Here is a 27,411-nt window from a genome sequence, read left to right on the forward strand (position 1 = left end):
AGAGGGAGAGAAAGATAGAGGGGGAGCATGAAATTGAAGGAAGAAAAAGGGAGAGAAGTTGAACTTTGAGTTGTGTCTCACAAGACTCTCATTCATCAAAGTTACCACAAGTGTTACACATGCTTCTATTTATAGACTAGGTAGCTTCCTTGAGAAGCTTTCTTGAGAAAACTTCCTTGAGAAGCTTTCTTGAGAAAACATCCTTGAGAAGCTTCTTTGAGAGAACTCCCTTGGAAAGCTAGAGCTTAGCGACACACACCCCTCTCATAACTAAGCTCACCTCCTTGAGAAGCTTCCTTAAGAAGATTCCTAAAGAAGCTAGAGCTTAGCTACACATACCTCTCTAATAGCTAAGCTCACCTCCTTGAGATGAGAAACTAGAGCTTAGCTACACACCCCTATAATAGCTAAGCTCGCCCCCATGACAAAATACATGAAAATACAAAAAAAAAAATCCCTACTACAAAGACTACTCAAAATGCCTCAAAATACAAGGCTAAAATTGTTGGATCAAGTGGCCTCAGAATAATTAAGAAGGGGGGGTTGAATTAATTATTCCTAAACCTTTACTAATTAAAAATTTACTCTTCTAAGGCTTTTACTATGTTGTTAAGTAAATGAAGAACAGAAAAGAAACTTAACCAAAATTAAAAGCGGGAATTAAAGTGCACAACGGAAATTAAAAGAGTAGGGAAGAAGGAGACAAACACACAAGAGTTTTTATACTGGTTTGGCAACAATCCGTGCCTACATCCAGTCCCCAAGCGACCTGCGGTCCTTGAGATTTCTTTTCAACCTTGTAAAAATCCTTTTACAAGCAAAGATCCACAAGGGATGTACCCTCCCTTGTTTTCTTTGAACAACCTAGTGAATGTACCCTCCACAAGAACTGATCCACAAGAGATGTACCCTGTCTTGTTCTCAGTCAACAACCCAAGTAGATGTACCCTCTACTTGTACCATAAAGGATGTACCCTCCAATGTGTTAAGACAAAGTTCTCAGGCGGTTAAACCTTTGAAACTTTGTGAATGGGGATACAAAAGAATTCTCAGGCGGTTAGTCCTTTGAAATCTTTTGTATATGGGAAAAGGAAGAATCAAAAGAATTCTCAGACTGTGTCGTTTTGAATTCTTTGACAAGGGAGAAGGGAGACACAAAAGAATTCAGGTGGTTAGTCCTTCGTTCTTTTGGAAAAGGGAGAAGAGAGACACAAAAAGAATTCAGACGGTTAGTCCTTGGTGAATTCTTTTTGGCAAAGGGAGAAGGGAATTGTCATACCCTAATTTCGTCCGGGGACCTTTGCTTGATGACATGCAACTTTTGTTTGGTCCTTGTGAGGTGCTTGGCACCCATCATTAGGCAATTTGTGAAGTTCCGTGATGTGCCGGAAACCGAAAGAAAGTATTGATGCACAATCCGTAAGGTTCCGTGACACACCGGACATCAAAAGGAAGCATCGTTACACAATTCGTGAGGTTCTGTAACATTCCATAAGTCAAAAAAGGGATGATTATGTAATCCGCAAGGTTCCATAACATTACGGAAAGAAAACAAGTATCATTACGAAATTCGTAAAGTTTCGTAATGTTACGAAAAAAATCACCAAAAAAAAGGGAAGGGGTGTATTTAGTAAAATAGGGGGTGCAAATAGTAATTTTCAAATCTGGGCCCTTCTAGAGGTTTCTGGGCAATTTCTTGCTTAAGGTTGGAGTAACCTAGCTTGCCTTGGCGAGCTAGGTGGCCACCACACCCCCCGTTTTGTTGAAAAATGGGATTCCGGGGCTTCCGGGACACCCGTAATGCTTCCGTAAAATTCTCAAAACTCTAAATAAGCATAATTAACTTAATACGGGTGAGACGGAAGAGAAAGAAAGAAGAAAATCAAGTCCTATATACTTCCGTAAGGCTTCCGTAACTTATCAAAATTGGGGGGGTGCAAATAGCAATTTCAAAATTTTGGATTGGGCTTGCCAGAATGTTTTTTTGAAGCTGTATTGCTTCTGGAGGAAGCAACCCAGCTCGCCTGGGCGAGCTGGGCGGCAACTTCCTCCCCCTTTTTCCTATAAATAGGCTGAAAGGGGCTGTTCTAAGGATCCCGGAGCCCCCTGGCTATGTATTTCAGCTGTTTTGGGTGAAAAAAATTGTTTCCGTGAAGAAAATCCAAGCCGAGGTGCTTCCGTAACGCTTCCAAGATGTTTCCATAAGCAAATCCGTGAAGATTTTCGTCCGTTCTTCACCGTTCTTCATTCGTTCTTCGTTCTTCAACGGGTAAGTTTTCGAATCCGAGACTTTCAATTCATTTCTTGTTTTTTTAAGCTTTCATCTTTATTTCGTTCATTTTCGATTTCTTTTCTTCCGTCTTTAACGCGCTTTTACCGTTTATTTAAGCCGTTTTCTCACCTAATAAATGATAAAATGAATTTCAACCGATCATTTGTGTTGTAATCTCATTTAATCACTTTTAAAACAAAATCTAACCGATTGTTCACGCTATAACCTCGGTTAAACCAAAAAAAGTAAAATAATAATAAAATAATCAAAATATCTTGAAAAATAATAATAAAATAATCAAAATATCTTTGAATAAAATAAATCAAAAAAATCAATCGATCATTTGTGTTGTAATCTCATTTAATCACTTTTAAAACAAAATCTAACCGATTGTTCACGCTATAACCTCGGTTAAACCAAAAAAAGTAAAATAATAATAAAATAATCAAAATATCTTGAAAAATAATAATAAAATAATCAAAATATCTTTGAATAAAATAAATCAAAAAAATCAATCGGACGTTTTTCTTTGGAAGTTTCCTTGAATGAATTGATTAATAACCAAAGCGAAACTAAGACTAAAATAGACTCACAAATCAAGTTTTGTCCGAAAAATCACTAAAAACCGTTTTAAGGTCCAACGCCTTAAACGGTCCTCTTTGCTTTTATCGGTTAACATGGACCGTTCAAAAGCATAAAATCAACATGTAACTTTACCGCTTTTGCAAGAACTACGTAGGTCTGATTTCCTCATCGCAATTGAGGATACGTAGGAGCAAAAGCCCCGCTTTTGTCGACCACCCCAAGAAATCGTTAATGGTCCAATGCCTTAACGTTTCTCTCCTTTCAAAAACAAGAGATCGTTAATGGTCCAACGCCTTAACGTTTCTCTCCTTTCAAAATCAAAAGACCGTTTAATGGTCCAACACCTTAAATGACCTTTTGTTCAATAAAAACATATTTTGCAAAAAAGACAAAAACAACTTAACCAAACACTTTGTTCCGAAAGAACTACGTAGGTCTGATTTCCTCATCGCAATTGAGGAATACGTAGGAGCAAAGGGAAGCACCCTTGTCGACCACAAAAAGAGAAAAAATATAAAAAGGGTATAAAGGATATAAAGACATAAAAAGGGAACGTAAAAATCAAAGTCATGTTTGCACATTCGATTAAAGGCTGCCGTCCCTTGGGACGGACGTGTGGGGTGCTAATACCTTCCCCGTGCGTAAATACAACTCCCGAGCCTTTCACTTAAAAGTTCGTAGATCGCGTCTTTTCCGGTTTTTCTGACGTTTTCCTCAAATAAACGTTGGTGGCGACTCCACTGGTTTCCCTTTATTATGTTCTTGTATATATAACTCTTTGATGCTTTTAGTGCATTTTTTTGTATGCATGAGGTAAATATTGATTCATTTGATGCACACAAACACTAACACTATTTGCACACACGGTGAGTTGAAAAAGGGCCCTATACCCGGGTTCGTGGGAACATAAGGAGTGGAGGTGAATCTGTGATCATGCTAGGTCTCCGACTTGCTTGATTGCAGTGAACCCTCATCTAGAGTTTTTTTCTTTGAAAACATATTGTTGCTAGTAGTCCCTACTGCTGCAGTATGTTCTTCGAAAAGGATGATACCTCTAGAAACCATCAAGAGAGATATGACCACCTTGGGAATTATCACTAAAAGCCCTTTTAGTTCCCTCCCATATAGGTCCCTTTAAATAGGGGCACGGAGCAAACACGTTACGTGCCATTTTTCACACTGCCATGCATAAGTGTCATGTACCCTTTTGCTTATATTTGTTTGTGAATATTGTCGTACTATGTACATTCCCGTGTTGCGCCTTTCGCATATGCATCGCACATGGGTTCTGTCTTGATCCCCTCTATAAACAAACCAACGAAGGGTCCGTGTCACCATTTTAAATACATACATTGGGGCACTTTGCTACCCCTAGACGTTGTATCTAAGAAGGAGACAGTTTCTCGGGCTCCCGTATTCGTAAATTGCATCTGTGTCATATGCATTTCTTCATGCATTCATCCATTCCACCCATGATAGATGTCGGAGTTTTGATTCGTACTAGATTTTATTTCACTTTAGTAAAACATGGGATCAAGTCAAAAGCCTTCGCTTAAAAAGAGGTTCTATCAAGTCAAAATCAAGAGCTTAGAGGTCACTAGTTTACGAGAGTTGGGGCAATTAATGGGTCAACTTCAACGGCAAGCCTTCCGCAAAGCCTATGGTAAGATTTGGGACCTAGCTAGGGTAGAAGTCTCCATGGAACCGATTGCATCCCTTTCCCAGTATTATGACCAGCCCCTAAGGTGCTTCACATTTGAGGACTTCCAGCTAGTGCCGACTGTGAAAGAGTTTGAAGAAATCCTGGGATGCCCACTGGGAGGAAGGAAGCCATATCTAGCAGCGATTGACGCTTTCCTCGCCTTTCATCATGGCAAGGAAAGCCCGGTCGTCGCCATTTTGGCCATGTATGACACGTTCGACCGGGGATGTGAAATGAGCAGCGCAAGAATTGTTTGTTGTGCACTGGCTCTCTATGTGTGGCTGGTTTCACACCTTTTTTCTCCAAGAAGGTAGGCCCGTCTATCCGCTACAAGGTCACCGCTCGTGCGTCGAAAAAGGAAAGGCGAATTGGGACCAACTCTTGGCTAGCATGGAGGGGCGTCTGTTAATTGGTTCCCTCGCTAGAAGGAAGGAAGAATCAGGATTCTATCTTCATGCGAAGGATGTACAAATGTTCCCTTGATGGGAACAAGGGGTTGTATTAATTATAATCCCGTCCTCGCCATAAGATAGCTTGGCTACCCCATGAGAGGAGTGCCATCAGACGAAAGCATCACGCCTTTCATCGCACGGGGTTTCAGTGACCACAACGCGAGGGTACTCCAAGGAGTTCGCAAGGCATGGGATGCAGCGTGAAGAAAGGACAGAGAGCTTAGGGGAAGCAGTAATGGGATCATCGGCGGCTATCATAAGTGGCTGAGAGTCCGGACACAAGGATTGGATTGGCTCCCAAATCTAAAGACTGTGAGAGACAATGAGGTTAAAGCTTCGGAAGAAAGTGATGAGGTACAAGCCCTAAAGGCAAAGCTTGAAAGAGCCCGGGTAGTCAAAGAGAAGTTCAAGTCCATAGCCATCAAAGTCTGAAGAGAGTATGATGAACTAAGGGACGTCAATATGGCCACCGATGAAGCCTTGGAATGAGAAACCAAGAAGGCCCGAAAGGAAGAACACGACCAAAACAAGTTTTGAGGGGCTTTATAGGGCAGCAATAGTGAGCTCAAACTCCGAAGAGGTGAAAGGAATCATCACGGGTCAAAGGCATGATCTGGAAGGACGAGCTAAAGGCTTGCCTTAGGTCGAAAAGAAATTTGTCCCAACAGTTAAAGTGAGACTGAAGGGAATATGTGGGCCATCATCGATGAGTGCAAAGAGAAGCTAAATCTAGCGGCGACTCATGAGCAAAGGCTAGAGGATGAGTACGCCAAGATATCAGCAGAAAGGGAAGCAAGGGAAAGGGTAATTGATTCATTGCACCAAGAGGCAACAATGAGGATGGACCGATTTTCTCTTACTTTGAACAGGAGTCAAGAACTTCCCCGATTGCTAGCCAAGGCCAAAGCAATGGCGGACACCTACTCCGCCCCCAAGGAGATCCACGGACTTCTCAGCTATTGTCAGCATATGATAGACTTAATGGACCATATGATTAGAAACCGCTAGGAAGTTTGTATTGTCGCTTAGATCTTGACTAGTTATAACTTTTTGAATAAAATGAGTTTATCCCACGTTTTTACTCCAAAAATCAGTGCGAATCAAGTCACTCCCGCATTTTATCTCTAGCATGCATTGTATGTTGGTCTCGTCCTTTGTCACGGGAAGCCGGAAGGTCCATATCACCTTCTTAATTGTACACATGGGGAACTGCGCCCCCAAATACGCAAGTAAGAAGAGATAATTTTCCGGGCTCTCGTGTCCGTAAAATGCGTTCATATCATGCATCGCATAAGCATCTCTTCATAACATCATAATGAACATATCGTTCCTGCATTTGTCCGTTATCATATTCCAGCCTCACATTTTGCATGAGTCATGGCATCATCATGCATATGCATTCAACAAACTTTTTGATCTGCAAAATTGCATACCATTTGTTTTCATGTTTGCTCATCCATGCGTTTTCCTCTACAAAACAAAAACAAAAAAGGGGGAGCGTGAAACTTCACACTACATTCTTAGTTGCATGTGTTAGGCACCATGAGCCAACCATGTTGGGATCATAAACCCATTTCTAAAAAAAAAAAAACACACAACAACAAAACAAAATAATTGAACATGGTACCTAATGCATGGTTAACTAGGAAATGGTGTTTCTTCGGGCATCTCAATTTCATAATTACATTTTCCATGCATAAGCTTAAAGTATGCCCGAGTCATTCATCCCTATGAGATGTTGTTGAAGTATTGGCGATCAGAATTGCCATTCCTTGGATTATAGGGTCGAACCAAGCTCATGCTTTTACAAAAAGGTTCATCAAGTCAAGTTGAAATATGGAAGTAACCGTCTTGCAAAATTGGGGCAAAAGATGAATCGAGTCACATCACTGCTTCGTCTACTGCCAAACATATTTAGGATTGTTGATGTCCTTGTTACTTCCAGTTTCACCTTGACAAAGATGTCATGGACCATGTTGAAAATCTAAATTGATTCAACCCCATATCCTGCGTAAAAATTCGCAATACTTCAACTGTACATCATTCGCATACATCCATGCTTTTCATTGGTTGCATTGCTCATTGCATTCTTTCCTTGAAAAATAAAATAAAATAAAATGAACTTAATCATTGTTATCAAAAAGAAAAGGACACGCTTTACGGCGCCCTTACCGAACTCGTGCTAGAGCTAGAGTAATGGGTGAAGCAGAGGAGGTGCAAGAGAAGATGAAGGCCGACATGGAGGCCATGAAAGAGCAAATGGCCACAATGATGGAGGCCATGATGATCATGAAGAAGATAATGGAAGCCAATGCGGTTATAGTTGCCGCTACTAGCGCTGTCGCTAAGGTGAACCCGATGCTCCCATCTGGCCTCAAGCAAATGAATCATCCAACCTCAAATATGGTAGGCAAAGATTTGGGAAGTACGGACCCCCCCATGATGTGCAAGTTCAAAATGAGCACGCCTTCCCATCATATGGCTTGCCTCCCAACTATACACCACCCAATGTGGCATACACTCTCAATGAAAATCTCAATAACTCCACTCCGATACTCATTGAGAACCAATAACCTCAATCTGATCAGGCACATATCTCTCAAACCATGGGGGAGACACATGAAATTCCCCACCACAACCTAGCTGACTTCGAGCCTTGGCTCGGATATGCCACTGAAGGGCCAGCAGTTGGTGGTATACCCTTTGAAAACACTTTGGAGAGCCCTCAGTTTCGCCCACAACCACAACCATTGCATTTTGCGGTGGGAAGAGCCCCTCCTACTATGGCTGAAAAGGGAAAGGTGGATCATCTAAAGGAAAGGCTCAGGGCCATTGAAGGAGGTGAAGATTATGCCTTTGCTAACCTAGAAGAGTTGTTCCTAATACCCAAACATGGTTATTCCCAAGTTCAAGGTGCTGGACTTTGACAAGTACAAGGGGACTACTTGCCCCAAGAACCATCTAAAGATGTATTATCGGAAGATGGGTGCATGCGCAAAAGATGAGGAACTGCTGATACATTCCTTCCAAGAAAATCTTACTGGGGTAGCTGTTACTTGGTACACTAACCTGGAACCTTCTCGAGTCCATTCTTGGAAGGACCTAATGGTTGCCTTCATTAGGCAGTATCAGTACAATTTTGATATGGTTCCGGATAGGATGCAACAACAGAACATGTGCAAAAAGGGGCACAGATATTTCAAAGAATACGCCCAAAGGTGGAGAGACCTGGCAGCTCAAGTGGCACCTCAATGACGGAGAAAAAATGATAATGATAGTAGACACATTACCGGTATTCTACTATGAAAAGATGGTGGGTTACACACTTTCAAGTTTTACAGATTTGGTCTTCGCCAGCAAAAAGATCGAAGTGGGTCTGAAAATAGGCAAATTAATCATCCTGCTTGGACGAATGAGAAAAACTGGGGCAAATGAAAAGGGTGAGGATGAGGGAGAAACCCATGCAATGACTGCCATTCCTGTACGGCCAAGTTTCCCACCAACCCAACAATGTCATTACTCAGCCAATAACAAACCTCCTCCTTACCCACTACCCAGTTATCCACAAAGGCCATCCCTAAATCAACCACAAAGCCTGTCTACCGCACTTCCAATGACGAAGACCACCTTTAGCACAAACCAAAAAACACCAACAAAAAGGAATTTTGCAGCGAAAAGCCTGTAGGGTTCACCCCAAATTCCGTTGTCATATGCTAAACTTGATCCCATATCCACTCAATAATTCAATGGTAGCCATAAGCCCAACCAAGGTTCCTCAACCTCCATTTTTCTGAGGATACGACTCGAACGCAACGTGTGCTTATCATGGAGGAGCCCCGGGGCATTCCATTGAGCATTGTATGACCCCGAAGCATAAAGTGTGAAGTCTAATTGATACGGGCTGGCTGAAATTTGAGGAGAATCGCTTGTTGAATCCTAACATTGACAAGTAACACCATACATGGGGCAATTCTGGAAGCTGTTGTTATGACTCATCAGGATTTTCAAGTTTATGCCATAAACCACAGTTACAATGCTAAATGATATGGATAAAATGGACATCCTGGTCTCTCTCATCCTCTCACGAACACATCTTTGCTTATTCAACTTCCACCGGAATGTGAGTGTAAGCCATTGGTCTGTTTGCTCAAGCAACCTGCGCTCCTGAGTGTTGACTTCCAAGACCGTTCAATCAGAGATTACTCATCTTGCACGTTGGTGGGGGTGTCGTAAAACGACGAGTAAAGTAAAAAAAAAAAAGAAGAAGAGAGGGCATTTGATTGACTGTGTTTTCAAGTAAAAATATAGACGTTCATGTGACCTCATTTTATCATGCCGGAAAGTTTGTCTTCTTAGAGAAGCGAGTTGTCAAGAATAGGATGTTGGACAAATGGCCTCAGTTATCTTAAGAAAGGGGGGGTTGAATTAAGATGCAAAGACTATTCCCCAATTGAACTATCACTCTTTCTTTTTGGATTAACAATGCACCCTTAACATGAATTACTCAAAAGACAATTCAAAATAAACTTCTTTAAAGCAAAAGATAAATAGCAATAAAAGAAGTTTAAAGGAAGAGAGGAATGCAAACTTGATTTATACTGGTTCGGCCACTTCCCGCGCCTACGTCCAGTCCTCAGGCAACCCACTTGAGATTTTCCACTCTCTTTGTAAAACTCCTTTTACAAAGTCTGAACCACACAGGGACAACCCTTCCCTTGTGTTCAAGAATCCTCTACAACAAGAGACTCTCAGTCTCTTAATCCCTTTTCAGAAGTAAGAAGAAGAGAAGAAGAAATCTCTCTTAAAAGGGATAGATTGTACAATGAAGACCAATCAAAATTCCTTATTGAATATGCAAGTGGTTGACCAAGGAATCTTTTTGAGAGGATAAGACAGTTCAGTTCAGAAAAACTCTTAATCTTTTGAGAGGATAAACTTTGTGGGCAATGAAAACTCTCTTTAAATTCGTGCTTCCAGGCCACCTTTGATGCCCATTCATAAACCATTTGAATAGATGTGACTCTTGGAAATTATTTTCCGAAAATCCCCTCTGGTAATCGATTACAAGACTTGTGTAATCGATCACAGGCTTTAAAATTTGAATAAACTGCTGGTAATCAATTACCATCCATGTGTAATCGATTACACATTATAAATTTTGAATTCAAATTTCTAGTGACTGTTATAAACATTTTCAGCTGCTGGTAATTGATTACCAGAGAGTAAATCTCAATTTAAAATGATTTAGATAGAATTCTTTGGCCAAACCTTTTGCTTTTTCAATTTGGAAACTTCTTCCTAAGATTCTAGAGATCAACTTGATCATATATCTTGATTTTCTTGGATTCTTGGATTCTTGTCTTGAATAAAACTTGGAAGCACTTGATCCTTTGGCATCATCAAAACATCAAAACATCTTGCTTCTACATAGGAGTCATTTGACTTAATCCATCAAAAAATCCTTCAAACATTTCTCGTCCTTGGAAAAATTCTTTTTGCAAGAATCAACTGCTTCTTTCATTCTTCCTCACTACGAAAACAAGACAACAATTGGTACTTCTAAGCCCTACACTGGGGCAATGAAAGGCACCATGCAAAAACCTCAAGTGAACCTAGGGGCAGATTAGAAGTTTTCACCCAATAGGTTCCCAACTACAAGGTCATGACGAAAGATAACGATTGGTACCTCAAAGTCTTACATTGGGGCAATGAGGGGCACCGTGCATGAGCCTCAAGTGAACATAGGGGCCGATCAAAAGTTCTCACCCATCGATGTTTTCAACAAAAAAAAGGGGGACAAACCCTAGGATTTCAATGGACTGATTAAACATCAAACGACTCCATTGTCATCACTCCAAAATGGTCAAATGACTAAATCAAACAGAACACACACTCTGAGGGAGTTCTCGGAGAGATTTGCAAAAGATAGGATAAGGTTGCATGGACTATCACCTCTTTCAAAAGGACAGTCAATTTGTGTTTTCCAAAAAAAATCAAATCAAAATCAAAATCACAAAATAGGGAAAGAATGTCATGAACATTGTACAACTTTCCATTACATTGCATTGTTTCAGATGAAGTCCGCATTTACCAAATTTCACGACAAAGGTTGCATGCATCAGCATCCCTAAAAATCATGTTAACTGCATAGATTTCCCACATCTAATGTCCAAATCTTGTGGATTTGGGATGACCGGCCCTCTCGATGAGTCGATCTCTTGCTTTCTCATAAGGGTGGACCCTTGGGTACTTGTACCTATCGCCTTTAGAGGACTACACATCCTCGCCTTCAGAGGACTGCACGTCCTCACCTTGAGAGGACTACACGTCCTCGCCTTCAGAGGACTACATGTCCTCACCATCAGAGGGCTGCACGCCATCACCTCCAGAGGACTACATGTCCTCGCCTTGAGAGGGCTACCCGCCCTCGCCTTGGGTACTAGTTACCCTCACCTTAGGGACTACATATCCTCACCTTCGTAGGGCTACACGCCCTAACCTTTAGAGGACTACACATCCTCGCCTTCAGAGGACTGCACGTCCTCACCTTGAGAGGACTACACGTCCTCGCCTTGAGAGGACTACACGTCCTCGCCTTGAGAGGACTACATGTGCTCACCATCAGAGGGCTGCACGCCCTCACCTCCAGAGGACTACACGTCCTCGCCTTGAGAGGGCTACCCGCCCTCACCTTGGGTACTAGTTACCCTCACCTTCAGAGGACTACATGTCCTCACCTTTGTAGGGCTACACGCCCTCACCTTTAGAGGACTACACATCCTCGCCTTCAGAGGACTGCGCGTCCTCACCTTGAGAGGACTACACGTCCTCGCCTTGACAGGACAACATGTCCTCACCATCAGAGGGCTGCACGCCCTCACCTCCAGAGGACTACACGTCCTCGCCATGAGAGGGCTACCCGCCCTCGCCTTGGATACTAGTTACCATCACCTTCAGAGGACTACATGTCCTCACCTTCGTAGGGCTACACGCCCTCACCTTTAGAGGACCACACGTCCTCACCTTCAGAGGGCTACACGCCCTCGCCATCAGAGGACTGCATGTCCTCACCTTCGTAGGGCTACACGCCCTCACCTTTTGAGGACTACACATCCTCGCCTTCAAAGGGTCATGTACCTTCACCTTTGTAGGGCTACACGTCCTTGCCTTGAGAGGACTACACGTCCTCACCATCAGAGGGCTGCACGCCCTCACCTCCTGAGGACTACACGTCCTCGCCTTGAAAGGGCTACCCGCCCTCGCCTTGGGTACTAGTTACCCTCACCTTCAGAGGACTACACATCCTCACCTTCAGAGGGCTACACGCCCTCGCCATCAGAGGACTGCATGTCCTCACCTTCGTAGGGCTACACGCCCACACCTTTAGAGGACCACACGTCCTCACCTTCAGAGGGCTACACGCCCTCACCTTGAGAGGGCTACACGCCCTCACCTTCAAAGGACTGCATGTCCTCACCTTTGTAGGGCTACACGCCCTCACCTTTAGAGGACCACACGTCCTCACCTTCAGAGGGCTACACGCCCTCGCCATCAGAGGACTGCATGTCCTCACCTTCGTAGGGCTACACGCCGTCGCCTTTAGAGGACTACACGTCCTCGCCTTCGTAGGGCTACACGCCCTCACCTTCAAAGGACTGCATGTCCTCACCTTCGTAGGGCTACACGCCCTCACCTTTAGAGGACCACACGTCCTCACTTTCAGAGGGCTACATGCCCTCGCCATCAGAGGACTGCATGTCCTCACCTTCGTAGGGCTACATGCCCTCGCCTTTAGAGGACTACATGTCCTCGCCTTCGTAGGGCTACACGCCCTCACCTTTAGAGGACTACACGTCCTCGCCAACGTAGGGCTACACGCCCTCACCTTTAGAGGACTACACATCCTCGCCAACAGAGGGCTGCACGCCCTCACCTTTAGTGGACTACACGTCCTCGCCAACAGAGGGCTGCACGCCCTCACCTTTAGAGGACTACACGTCCTCGCCAACAGAGGGCTGCACGCCCTCACCTTGAGAGGACTACACGTCCTCGTCAACAGAGGGCTGTACGCCCTCACCTTGAGAGGACTACACGTCCTCGCCAACAGAGGGTTGCACGCCCTCACCTTGAGAGGACTGCACGCCCTCACCTTTAGAAGGCTACGTGTCCTCATTTTCAGTGTGCTCCACATCTACACCTTAAGAGAGTTTAAGGTCCTCTGTCCTTAAATGCTTAACCGAGACTTGCACTCCCGGTTAAGGGGCCAGTAGTTTCCTTTTAACGGTTCCTAGGAGACCCCCTGATATTGGAAGAGGGCCAACTGTGCGAGCACAACCAGAGAGGGAGGCTGTCATACAGCTACTATGCATACCGGGGCAAGATTTCACCCGTGCCGCTGCAAAGAGACGAATGCGGATCATGCACACCAACATGACCACTCTTACACAGATATAGATGACATTGCTACTTAGCAACATTCTGCCCAGCGACCGCAATGCCAATCTCCCCCTGCAAAAGTATCAGTTGGTCTGTGTCGTCCCGACATGGGTAAGTATGCATATGGTTCAACTGATTTCTGATACCATCTATTGTTTGTAGGGATCGCACCCACAAAGACACCCAGTGGACCTGAAGAAGTCCAACAGGGCCCTGGGGTTTCCAGCTCTGGTTACGGGCCTCTGTCGGCCCTACAAGGCACCCGTTTCCCCCAACAAGTTCATGTCGTCGTGGCATAGGTAAGTGTGCACCTCCCCCAACTGATTTCTGATGTCATCTATTGTTTGCAGGGATTGTGCCCGCAAGACACCTAGTGGACCCGAAGAAGGCCAACAGGGTCTTGGAGTTGCCAGCTCTAAATACGGGTCTCTCTCAGTTCTAGGGAGTGCCTGTCGCCCCCAGCAAGGTCATCAGGCCCCCCTACCAATCGAGCTTTCATCAAGAAGTACTGCGCCCCCAGGCAGGCGCAGGGCGAAACACCACATCAGCATTGGGATGGCCGGTAGTAGGCAATAGACACACCTCCACCACCTCTAGAGTTCACCTCAGCTCATCCATAAAAAGGTTAGAGCGTTGCCTACGACACATGGCCGACCAATAGGCGACCAAGTCCAAAGCCCAAGGTAAGCAAAGTACTAGGTCCATGACCGACAAATCATTAGGTGTCCAGCTCAAGACGTTAAAGAAGCGCTACTAGGAGGCAACCTAATAACTTTTAAATTTCTGCTTGCTATTTGATCACCTTTTGTTTCTCAAGTCATATTGGGACACACCTAGTTGTTCATGATCCTAAGAATTTAAATAAAATGAGCACAAGCTCGGAAGGTAGTCATACCTCACAAAATATATGTATGCGTGTTTAGGTAGTGAAAAATACCTTAGATATGCATGTATGTAATTTAGGTAGCAAACAACTACCTCTCAAAATATATATGTATGTTTAGGTAGCAAGATACCTTAGATATGCATGTATGTAGCAAAAAGATACCTCACAAAATATATATATGTATGTTTAGGTAGCAAGATACCTTATGCATGTATATAGCAAAAATACCTCACAAAAATATACACATGTTTAGGTAGCAAAATACCTCGTGGAAAAAAAAAGGAAAAAAAAACAAAAACAAACAAGAAAAAGAAATAAACAAATAAAAAATAAGAGAAAAAAGAAAAATAAGTTGTCTAGCTGAAAAACCAACATGCTTTTGAAAAGAGATGACTTCCAACTTTTCTTTGAAAAAATTCACTGATCATAACTAGTTTTTGAAAAAATGTGTATACACCTGAAGGGTGAATGCTGTGAAAATTTTCTCGGACGCCCAAAATGGACTCGGATGAATGCACAAATTGATAAAAGAACATATTTTGGAAACATTGGGTTGATTTAAAATAGAGGAAATGAATCCTGAGCCCTAGCATCACATGACCATAAAAATTTGACACTTGAGTGTCCGCATAGGTGCATGCATGACCAGTTTTGCATAAAATTTCCAAATCATCATCTTTGCATTTGTGTCATGGAAATAATGTGGGGCATCCCTTTTATCCTTGAACCAAACCAAACCCCGCCATGTATTATGTCTAGCCATTCTACAAGCTTTGAGCCAAAATCCTGACTCACCATAAACCTTGACCCAGGGTGAGAATGTCAATCCTTACCCTCGGAAGCAAAAAAGAAAAGAAGGAAAATTTCCAATCAAAGAGAAAGCAAAAAGAAAAGAAGGAAAATTTCCAATCAAAGAGAAAGCAAAAAGAAAAGAAAGAAAATTCCCAATCAAAGAATGGGAGAAAGTAAAAAAGGAAGAAGAAGAAGGAAAGAAAGCTCCTGATCAAGGATCGAAAGAAATCAGAAGAAATGTGCAGAAAAGTCTTTGGACCAGACAATATCTGAACAGTACAGAATTGTCACCAAATAAACAAAAAAGGAAAGGAAACCACGACTTGAAAGTGGTCTTCTCCCTTTGATTACCAACCAAAATCCTGTGCGTCGGTGACTTGTTCGCCTCGCGCAAAACAGAAACAGAAAAGGAAAAGGCCAAAAACACACAAAAGTCGAAAAACCCACCAAAAGAACCCATTTCCAAAGGAAGTCCTATTGATCCATGATCACGCATGTAATCTTTGATTTGATAGGAAATGATTTGTAAAATCAAGTCATGACATATCTATGGTTCGGAATTAGGATAAAACACTTACCTGTGCCAGATTGATACACTTTGAGTGGATTTTCTTCTATTTTTTTCGAACCCGATGTTTCCTCTAAATGGTCATTTAGAAACGAAATGCTAAACATCCAAAATCTCATTTGTGGTTATGAGAAAATTTCATCAGCAGATTCTCCTTCCCCGGTAGACACATTGTTTTTTGTCCGAAAAGCATATGTTGATCTGATTAGTTGGAAGTTTTATCTCTTTACTAAAGCACGTTCGCATTTTAGCGAAGAAAACATCGAGACTATTTCTAGTCTCACAAGTTATCCAGAACTACGTAGGTCTGAGTTCCTCATTGGAGGATACGTAGGAGCAAGAGCCTCGCTTTTGTCGACCGCACCGCTTTTTGTTACCATGACCCAAAAGATGGTAGCCCGCGGAGGCCAATGTGGTCATCTGCGCCCTTTCCGGAGGTGTCAGCATTTTCCGGTGGAGACTTTTTCAAGTCTCACAAGTTATCTAGAACTACGTAGGTCTGAGTTCCTCATTAAGGATACGTAGGAGCAAGAGCCTTGCTTTTGTCGGCCGCCCCACAATCTCTGTCATACTGACCCTGAGGTCATGTGACATGCGGAGACAAATTATGGTCATTCCGCACACCTTTTTTCCATTCAGACACAGTTGTGTCCGATGGCACGCAGAGACAAATTATGGTCATTCTACGCCCTTTTGTCATCCAGAGGCGGCGGGCCCGATGACATGCGGAGACAAATTATGGTCATTCCGCACACCTTTTTGCCATTCAGACACAGTTGTGTCCGATGGCACGCAGAGACAAATTATGGTCATTCTGCGCCCTTTTGTCATCCAGAGGTGGCGGGCCCGATGACATGCGGAGACAAATTATGGTCATTCCGCACACCTTTTTGCCATTCAGACACAGTTGTGTCCGATGGCACACAGAGACAAATTATGGTCATTCTGCGCCCTTTTGTCATCCAGAGGCGGCGGGCCCGATGACATGCGGAGACAAATTATGGTCATTCCGCACACCTTTTTGCCATTCAGACACAGTTGTGTTCGATGGCACGCCGAGACAAATTATGGTCATTCTGCGCCCTTTTGTCATCCAGAGGCGGCGGGCCCGATGACATGCGGAGACAAATTATGGTCATTCCACACACATTTTTGCCATTCAGACACAGTTGTGTCCGATGGCACACAGAGACAAATTATGGTCATTCTGCGCCCTTTTGTCATCCAGAGGCGGCGGGCCCGATGACATGCGGAGACAAATTATGGTCATTCCGCACACCTTTTTGCCATTCAGACACAGTTGTGTCCGATGGCACGCAGAGACAAATTATGGTCATTCTGCGCCCTTTTGTCATCCAGAGGCGGCGGGCCCGATGACATGCGGAGACAAATTATGGTCATTCCGCACACCTTTTTGCCATTCAGACACAGTTGTGTCCGATGGCACGCAGAGACAAATTATGGTCATTCTGCGCCCTTTTGTCATCCAGAGGCGGCGGGCCCGATGACATGCGGAGACAAATTATGGTCATTCCGCACACCTTTTTGCCATTCAGACACAGTTGTGTCCGATGGCACGCAGAGACAAATTATGGTCATTTTGCGCCCTTTTGTCATCCAGAGGCGGCGGGCCCGATGACATGCGGAGACAAATTATGGTCATTCCGCACACCTTTTTGCCATTCAGACACAGTTGTGTTCGATGGCACGCAGAGACAAATTATGGTCATTCTGCGCCCTTTTGTCATCTAGAGGCGGCGGGCCCGATGACATGCGGAGACAAATTATGGTCATTCTGCACATCTTTTTGCCATTCAGACACAGTTGTGTCCGATGGCATGCAGAGACAAATTATGGTCATTCTGCGCCCTTCGTCAATCGCGGCCGACAAGCCCGTTGACACGCGGAGATTTACGTCATCTTCCGCGCTCACAAGATCTGTCATACTGACATTTGAGTCACGCTGACGGGCGGAAATACCCGAGTGGTTATCCGTATAAATATTCTTTTGATATCTGTAAGACAGAACGCTTGATAGCATGTAGAGACTGACATCGTCTTCTGCACCTTTTGTTCCCCCGGGGACATCAAGTCATTTACATGCGGAGGTATTTTATGGTCACCCGCGACTCTCGTCAACCGAGAGGAACGAAATCAGTGTCTTATCTTTACTTCCCTTTTGTCTCCAATAAAAGACAAGTAAAGAGGGGCAACTGTCATACCCTAATTTCGTCCGGGGACCTTTGCTTGATGACATGCAACTTTTGTTTGGTCCTTGTGAGGTGCTTGGCACCCATCATTAGGCAATTTGTGAAGTTCCATGATGTGCCAGAAATCGAAAGAAAGCATTGATGCACAATCCGTAAGGTTCCGTGACACACCAGACATCAAAAGGAAGCATCGTTACACAATTCGTGAGGTTCCGTAACATTCTGTAAGTCAAAAAAAGGATGATTATGTAATCCGCAAGGTTCCATAACATTACGGAAAGAAAACAAGTATCGTTACGAAATTCATAAAGTTTCGTAACGTTACGAAAAAAATCACCAAAAAAAAGGGAAAGGGGGGTGTATTTAGTAAAATAGGGGGTGCAAATAGTAATTTTCGAATCTGGGCCCTTCTAGAGGTTTCTGGGCAATTTCTTGCTTAAGTTTGAAGTAACCTAGCTCGCCTGGGCGAGTTAGGTGGCCACCACACCCCCCGTTTTGTTGAAAAATGGGATTCCGGGGCTTCCGGGACACCCGTAATGCTTCCGTAAAATTCCCATAACTCTAAACAAGCATAATTAACTTAATACGGGTGAGACGGAAGAGAAAAAAAGAAGAAAATCAAGTCCTATATGCTTCCGTAACTTTTCCGTAAATTACGAAAGAAGGGGGGTGAACTTATCAAAATTGGGGGGGTGCAAATAGTAATTTCGAAATTTTGGATTGGGCCTTCTAGAATGTTTTTTTGAAGCTGGGTTGCTTCCGGATTGCTTCTGGAGGAAGCAACCCAGCTCACCTGGGCGAGCTGGGCGGCAACTTCCTCCCCCTTTTTCCTATAAATAGGCTGAAGGGGGCTGTTCTAAGGATCCCGGAGCCCCCTGGCTATGTATTTCAGCTGTTTTGGGTGAAAAAAATTGTTTCCGTGAAGAAAATCCAAGCCGAGGTGCTTCCGTAACGCTTCCGAGATGTTTCCGTAAACAAATCCGTGAAGGTTTTCGTCCGTTCTTCACCGTTCTTCATCCGTTCTTCGTTCTTCAACGGGTAAGTTTTCGAATCCGAGACTTTCAATTCATTTCTTGTTTTTTTAAGCTTTCATCTTTATTTCGTTCATTTTTTATTTCTTTTCTTCCGTCTTTAACGCGCTTTTACCGTTTATTTAAGCCGTTTTCTCACCTAATAAATGATAAAATGAATTTCAACCGATCATTTGTGTTGTAATCTCATTTAATCACTTTTAAAACAAAATCTAACTGATCGTTCACGCTATAACCTCGGTTAAACCAAAAAAAGTAAAATAATAATAAAATAATCAAAATATCTTGAAAAATAATAATAAAATAATCAAAATATCTTTGAATAAAATAAATCAAAAAAATCAATCGGACGTTTTTTCTTTGAAAGTTTCCTTGAATGAATTGATTAATAACCAAAGCGAAACTAAGACTAAAATAGACTCACAAATCAAGTTTTGTCCGAAAAATCACTAAAAACCGTTTTAAGGTCCAACGCCTTAAACGGTCCTCTTTGCTTTTATCGGTTAACATGGACCGTTCAAAAGCAAAAAATCAACATGTAACTTTACCGCTTTTGCAAGAACTACGTAGGTCTGATTTCCTCATCGCAATTGAGGATACGTAGGAGCAAAAGCCCCGCTTTTGTCGACCACCCCAAGAGATCGTTAATGGTCCAATGCCTTAACGTTTCTCTCCTTTCAAAAACAAGAGATCGTTAATGGTCCAACGCCTTAACGTTTCTCTCCTTTCAAAATCAAAAGACCGTTTAATGGTCCAACACCTTAAATGACCTTTTGTTCAATAAAAACATATTTTGCAAAAAAGACAAAAACAACTTAACCAAACACTTTGTTCCGAAAGAACTACGTAGGTCTGATTTCCTCATCGCAATTGAGGAATACGTAGGAGCAAAGGGAAACACCCTTGTCGACCACAAAAAGAGAAAAAATATAAAAAGGGTATAAAGGATATAAAGACATAAAAAGGGAACGTAAAAATCAAAGTCATGTTTGCACATTCGATTAAAGGCTGCCGTCCCTTGGGACGGACGTGTGGGGTGCTAATACCTTCCCCGTGCGTAAATACAACTCCCGAGCCTTTCACTTAAAAGTTCGTAGATCACGTCTTTTTCGATTTTTCCGACGTTTTCCTCAAATAAACGTTGGTGGCGATTCCGCGCGTATTCCTTTCGTGGAACACACATCCCGCGAGTCACGCGTCGCCCTCCCGCCGAAGGGTAGGTTGCGACAGGAATGAAAAAGATGAATAGCACAAGTTTTGTTTTCAAGGTTTGGAAAACCAGAAAACTTTAGAAAGCTTTTGACAAGGGAAGAAGAAGAAGAAGTTCAAAGAGACTCGAAAATCAATTGGCAAAAGTTTGTTGTCTAAAGAATGAATTGAAAGAGGTGCTTGAAATGCAAATCAAAGTGTTGCTTTTATAGACTCTTCATGTCTGGTCAAGAGAACCATTACAAGAGTTATAACCTTTTAGTAAATCTTGAAAACCTTTTGGAAAAGTTACAACTTTTAGAAAAACTTGAAAACTCTTGGAAGAGTTACATCTTTTGATTTTGTTTAGAAACTATCACTGGTAATCGATTACCAAATCAGTGTAATCGATTACACAAAGCTTTTTTGTGAAAGGATGTGACTCTTCACATTTGAATTTGAATTTCAACGTTCAAACACACTGGTAATCGATGACCAAATCATTGTAATCGATTACAACATTTTGAAATTAATTGGAATGTTGTAAATTCAGTTGAAAGCTTTTTGAAAACCATTTTGCTACTAGTAATCGATTACAATAATCTGGTAATTGATTTCCAGAGAGTAAAAAATCTTTGGTAAAAGGTTTTGAGAAAAATTCATGTGCTACTCAGTTTTTGAAAAAACTTTTAAATGCTTATCTTGATTGAGTCTTCTCTTGATTCTTGAATCTTGAATCTTGAGTCTTGAATCTTGATCTTGATTCTTGGAACTTGAATCTTGAAACTTGATTCTTGATTCTTGAAATCAAATTTCCTCTTGAACCTTCAAGTGTTCTTGATTCAATCTTGAACTCATTCTTTGATTCTTGAAGTCATCATCTTTGTTAACATGAAGTGTTCTTGACTTTTGGGCTTTTTGTCATCATCTTTGTTATCATCAAAACTCCTTGAATCATTCTTGATTCATCATGAAGCTTGCTTCTACAAAAATCCTATACTACTAGAATGGCCAAAATACAAGGCCTATACGAAGGAAAAACCTATTCTAATATTTACAAAGATAAGTGGGCTCATACTTAGCCCATGGTCTCGAAATCTACCCTAAGGCTATTGAGAACCCTAGGGCCTTCCCTTGGATCTCTGGCCCAATCTACGTGGAGTCTTCTGTCCAATGCCCTTGCGGGGTAGGATTGCATCACTAGGCCCTTGTTGCTGTGGCCTTGTGGATGGTCCACCTTGATCTCTATTGAATTGATTTCCAGGGTGGTTCCTCCATTGTCACTGTTGTTGATTGTATTGTTGGCCATGTTGGAATCCAGAAAATCCTCCTACATTAAAATTGTTTCTGGGCTGATTTCCCATGTAATTGACTTCATGAGTGGTTTGTTCTTCAATAGGGATATAACATCCAGATTCATGAACTCCCCCACAGATGGTACATCCTGCAACCTGCAAAATAGAAGCATGTGAAGTATGTGTAGAATGAATTTGAGTTGGCAACTTACTTAGTGTTTTAGTCAATGCCTCAAGTTGCTTAGACAACAACTTATTTTGTGCCAACAATGCATCTTGGGAGGTTAGCTCCAATAAACTCTTTCTAGTAGGAATGTGAGCTCTATCTCTCAAAATAGTAATGTCACTTGCAGCCATATTTTCAATGAGATCCATGGCTTCTTTAGGGGTCTTCAGTTTGATTTTCCCACCTGCAGAAGCGTCCAATAGCTGCTTAGACTGCGGTCTTAACCCATCTATATAAATGTTGAGCTGTATCGGTTCTGAGAATCCATGAATGGGAGTCTTTCTCAATAAACCACGGAATCTTTCCAAGGCCTCACTCAAAGATTCATCGGGAAATTGGTGAAAAGAAGAGATGGCGGCCTTGCCTTCTGCAGTCTTAGACTCAGGAAAATATTTCTTGAGAAATTTCTCCACAACCTCATCCCATGTCTTAAGACTATTGCCTTTGAATGAATGAAGCCACCTCTTAGCTTCTTCCGTTAAAGAAAATGAAAACAAGCTCAATTGGATTGCATCTTCAGGCACTCCAGCAAACCTGATAGTATTGCATATTTCTATATAGGTGGCTAAGTGTGCATATGGGTCTTCATTTGGTAATCCATAAAACAGATTATTCCTAATTAGCTGAATCAATGGTGGTGGATATGTAATGATTTGTGCTTGAACTTCTGGTTGAGCAATGCTGGTGAAAAATTATGGCACATTAGAACTTAAATAATCTTCCATGGTGACTCTTCTTGGCTCTTCTGCCATGATGTGGTCTTCGATATGATCTGAATGAGAATATTCTGCAATAGGAAAACTAGAAGATGCCTCAGAAGATTGAGGTTCTTCCTCTGGAATTGTTGTTGCTTCTAAATCCTGCAAAAAATTTCTAATTCTTTCTTGATTACGCCTTCTACAAGTGGTGTTAATCTCCAAATCAATGGGGATCAAATCATCTGCAGTAGATCTTCTTTGCATACAAGAAAATAGAACAACAGATATCCAGTTCAAAAGAACAATGAATGTGCTATAACTACTATGTTAGTCAAAAGAATCAATAAATCAAAGAAAGCAAAAATAAAGCAATGCTGCACAACTAAACTAAACTCTACTAACATCTTAGTTCCCCGGCAACAGCGCCATAAATACTTTGTTGGATTTCCCTTGCGGTTACTTTTTGTTCAACTTTTTCTTCGTACATATATATTCAAGGGAAATCGGTTTGCTGGAAAGCGCACCGGATCATCAAGTATTTAAAAATTAAAACAGATGAATCCGAGTATCGAACACAGGGAACTAATGTTAGCCTGAGTTAAGTTCAAAAATGAAGCATTGTTGAGAGAACATGTATGATTGATAATTTCAAACAGAATTTAAACTAAACCTTTTTGCTAAAAACTATAAAATGCAAGGTAAGTAAAAGTAACAACAGTAGGTAGAAATGTTGGGTCTTTCTAACAAACAAGCTGATGCATATAAATATATTTCTCTAATCAATCGTGCTCTTGTGTTCTATGTTGTAGCCTAAATTACTAAACCTCGATCCCTCGTTAGGCCGAATCAATCCAAGCTTCGTCCTCAGATCCTTCTTGTTGAACTAGGCCCAATTTAGACGACCCTCTTAGGTTTAGACTAACTTAAACTGAGTTTCATCCGCAGATCCCTCTTGTAAGACTAGGCCTAGACTAAACAGCATTATTGTAACAACATAATTAAAACCAAAACTTAATCCACAGATCCCTCTTGTAAGACTAAGTTTCAATCCTACTTCAATCAAGTTCTAAGGCAACAGTACATTTCCCAATGCTAAAGTCACCTAACTATGCACACAAATGGTTGATCAGACCAAAAGCATTCAAACATTAAGCATTGAAGGAAGCATTGAACATAGAAAACATAATCAATTAGATATTAAGTATTTACATCAGTTTTTCATTAGAAATCCCCAACTAGGGTGTTTAGCCAGCCATTACAGAAGAAACCCTAACAATAATAAGCTTATAAAACCTAGGTATCTTGTTAGTCGGTGAATACGACTAACTTTTGTGTTTAAAACTTGTGTAAATTGTATCAAGCTCCTCCAATTTTATGGTTATTTTGTAGTGTTATAAGTTTTTTTAGTTAAAGATAGGTAATAAATACTTAGTAATTCTATTTTGTGTGTTTAATAATCATTTTCTCTCAATTTTAGGTTAATTAGGCAAGTTTGTGAAGTGCTGATTTTCACCTTCTCCGTAAGCTAGCAACACACACAACACATAAGTTGTGTGTTAAAAAAAAGAAGAAAGAAAAAGAAAGCAATAAAAGGAAAGGTGTGATAATGTAATAAGGTCAAAAGCAAATGAAAGTGAAAAGCTAGTGAGCAAGCTAATTGTATTAAAAAGATCACTTGGATAAGTCTAGGATTTGTGCTCTCTTAGAATCTAAGCCTTTGAATCCTAGAAAAACCAATGAATTTTTGTAGCCAAGCCTCACTACAAGCCTGGGAAAGTCCTTCTGATTCTGTTTATACATTTTTTACTTTATGGCATGAGATGAAGTGCAAAGATTGGACCTCTGGCTAGTTGTTATTAATGAATAACTTAAACACTTGTGCGTGAGTGAAACAGTGACCGTGAGACTGCAGCTTAAGCTACTTTCCTTGATATCTGTCTTATGCCTAACTTCATCTAATTGTTCAGGTTACATTTTATTCTTCTCTTTGGATAACTACATGCCTTGTAAAAGACAAGTGATGAGGGCATTTTGCTTCATTCTCTTCTCATGCAATCAGTAACTTTTGTTGCATACACCTTTGTACATAGTAAATGCATGTTATTGTCACTTGGGGACCAGTGAAATGTTCTTTATTTGCTTGAGGACAAGCAAAACTATAAATTTGGGAGAGTTGTTAGTCGGTGAATACGACTAACTTTTGTGTTTAAAACTTGTGTAAATTGTATCAAACTCCTCCAATTTATAGTTATTTTGTAGTGTTATAAGTTCTTTTAGTTAAAGATAGGTAATAAATACTTAGTAACTCTATTTTGTGTGTTTAATAATCATTTTCCCTCAATTTTAGGTTAATTAGGCAAGTTTGTGAAGTGCTGATTTTCACCTTCTCGCTAAGCCAATCTGTTGGCTTAGCTAGCCATCCGCTAAGCGCAACCCTCCTTGGCTGAGCACGAGGAAGAATCTGGAAGAAGGATGAGCTGTCCATGTTCACTAAGTGAAGGGTCATCCCGTTAAGCGCACCGCTTCAGTACATTCGCTGAGCGAGAAAAGCTCGCGCTAAGCCAATATTCACTAATGTGCGGTGAGCGGATCAGAGTTACGCTAAGCACACGAGCACAAATAAAGCCACCTATTTAAGCCTGAAATCAGATTTAGAGGTGGAGTTTGGCCATTTTTCTTGAGGAACTCTTGCACGTCTTCAGTTCTAGAGAGAGAGGTCCAAATTCCAGAGAGTTTAAGAGATTTTGTTGTGTGAAGATCTACAGAGACCAGAGTTGGAAAAGGAAGCCATCCTGAGAGTGTGAGCTGAGTTTGTGAGTGATTGAGAGGAAGCTTCCTCTTTTCTTTGTTGTAAAGGAAACATCCCCACCACTTGTATTTCTGCAATCTTTCATCTTTCTCTTTTCTTTGTTGTAAAGCAAGCTTCCCAGTTATGGAAAGCTAAATCCTCTGTTGGATCTTCCTTCTAGGTACTTGATGTAAATATCTTTTTATCTATTTAATGATGTTTTGTGTGTTCACTGTGCTATCAGAACTTCATTCTACCATGCTTGTGTCCTTAGGATCATTCAACAGTGGAAACTGGTCTGATTCTTAGAACTTGATAGGACAGGGCTAGTTTGTCATATTTTCACGAGGAATCGGGGTACGGTAACCTAGTTGTTGTATGTTTGTCTTAATGCGGTCATGGTTAAGTTTAGTCCAACAAGAGGAATTTGCGGATGATTCTTGATCAGGATTAGGCTAGACTATCATGAGGAATCGGGGTTTAGCATTTCAGGAGACACCATAGAACACATAAGCATTATTAAATATAGAATATCCTTTGAGCATCAAGCACCTACTAGGAAGACCAACGTGTCACCTTCTTGTCTTCACGCATCATTTCTCATGTGATTTTCCCTTTTTAATAGTTAGTTTACACATCTGTTCATATAAATACATCTCTTTTCACACTAGACACCTGTTTACTGAAATAGCTTTACCAAGTAACACAAGTTCCCCGAGAGTTCGATACTCGGTTCTTATCATTTTATACTACTTGTGCGATCTGGTGCACTTGCTGGAAGCGAACAAGTTTTTGGCGCCGTTGCTGGGGAACTTCTTTTTATTTGGAAAGTTAGTTCGTTTTTAGGTGCCTATTCTCTATTTGTTATTCTTTGATTATATATGAATATTTGTTCTCAATTCCTATTTGTCTTCTCTTATTGAATTGGATAACCATTGTTCTGTTAGTATTTTGTGTGTATAGAATCTCCTACAGGTGGCTTAATTATTCCTAGGCAGGCAAATCTCTTATCGTTGTATCATGAAGATTGTTATCTCTACTCCACTAATAAATTGTGATTTTGCTGGAGGAGAGCATCACTAGGATAGTTGTTATTTTTATTCTATAAATAACTTTGATCGGAGGCAAGAACTGGTCATGTATAACTATTATGAGAAAGGAAGAGATCTTGATATTGAAAGTGCATTGGCAGACTTCACGACGTACCAAGCTAGCTATAAAGGTGACTGTTATTCCATGCAACAACAGGGAATTTAGTTTGAAAGGGACTATTTTTCTGCAGATTATCAATGGGAGTCAGAATGGAAACCTTATTATCACAATGAAGCAGAATGATTGTCTAATCTGGATGACTTGCTAATGACATTTAAAGATATTGTAGATTCAATACAACAAGCCTTTAAAAGAACTGAAACTTAGCTTGGCAAGTTGGTAGATGACATGACTAAAGTTATGGATAGAAGAGAAGAAGAGTATGCAAAATTGAAGCACATCAAGAAAGCATTCTTCAAGTTACCACAATCCATCATCAATTGATCAATGAAGAAGAAAAGGATGACGTCTTCAGTACTCCAGAATATCCTTGCATGGCAACTACTGGCTTTGTTGTAGATATAGATAAAGGTCGATTGGAACTCAGTGTGGAGGATCAGAAAATCTCTTTTGACCTCTTTGAAGCCATGAAACACTTAGATAAGGATGATGCCTGTTTTGAAGAAGGAGAGGTGGAGCAGGAAATAGCATCATCAGTTTCAACCATGATACTACAGTTTCCTTTGGAAAAAGATCTTGGTCATGTGGTAGACTGCTTAGTTTGTGATGAAGAGCTTGATGATCCAAAAGACAACTCTGATGGTCATTTGGATTTTGAAGAATTAAAAAAAATTAGGACCAATAGAAAAGCCCAAAGCAGAATTAAAGACCCTTCTAGCACATTTAAAATATATGTTCTTGGAGAATAATGAGACTACACCTGTTATAATTAGCAACTCTTTGAAGAAGGAAGAAGAGGATCAACTGGTGCAAATTCTAAAACGTCGTAAAGCGGCTATTGGTTGGCACATCTCTGATTTGAAAGGAATCAGTCCATCATATTGTATGCACAAAATCAATTTGCAAGCCAATTACAAGCCCGTGAGACAACCTCAGAGAAGATTGAATCCTATAATGAAAGAAAAAGTAAGAAAAGAGGTGCTCAAGTTACTAGAGGCAGGGCTCATCTATCCAATCTCAGATAGCTCATAGGTTAGTCTTGTTCAAGTTGTTCCAAAAAAAGGAGGGAT

The sequence above is a fragment of the Glycine soja genome, chromosome 17 (genome assembly GCF_004193775.1).
Source record: "Glycine soja cultivar W05 chromosome 17, ASM419377v2, whole genome shotgun sequence".
In the NCBI taxonomy this organism is placed as follows: domain Eukaryota; kingdom Viridiplantae; phylum Streptophyta; class Magnoliopsida; order Fabales; family Fabaceae; genus Glycine; species Glycine soja.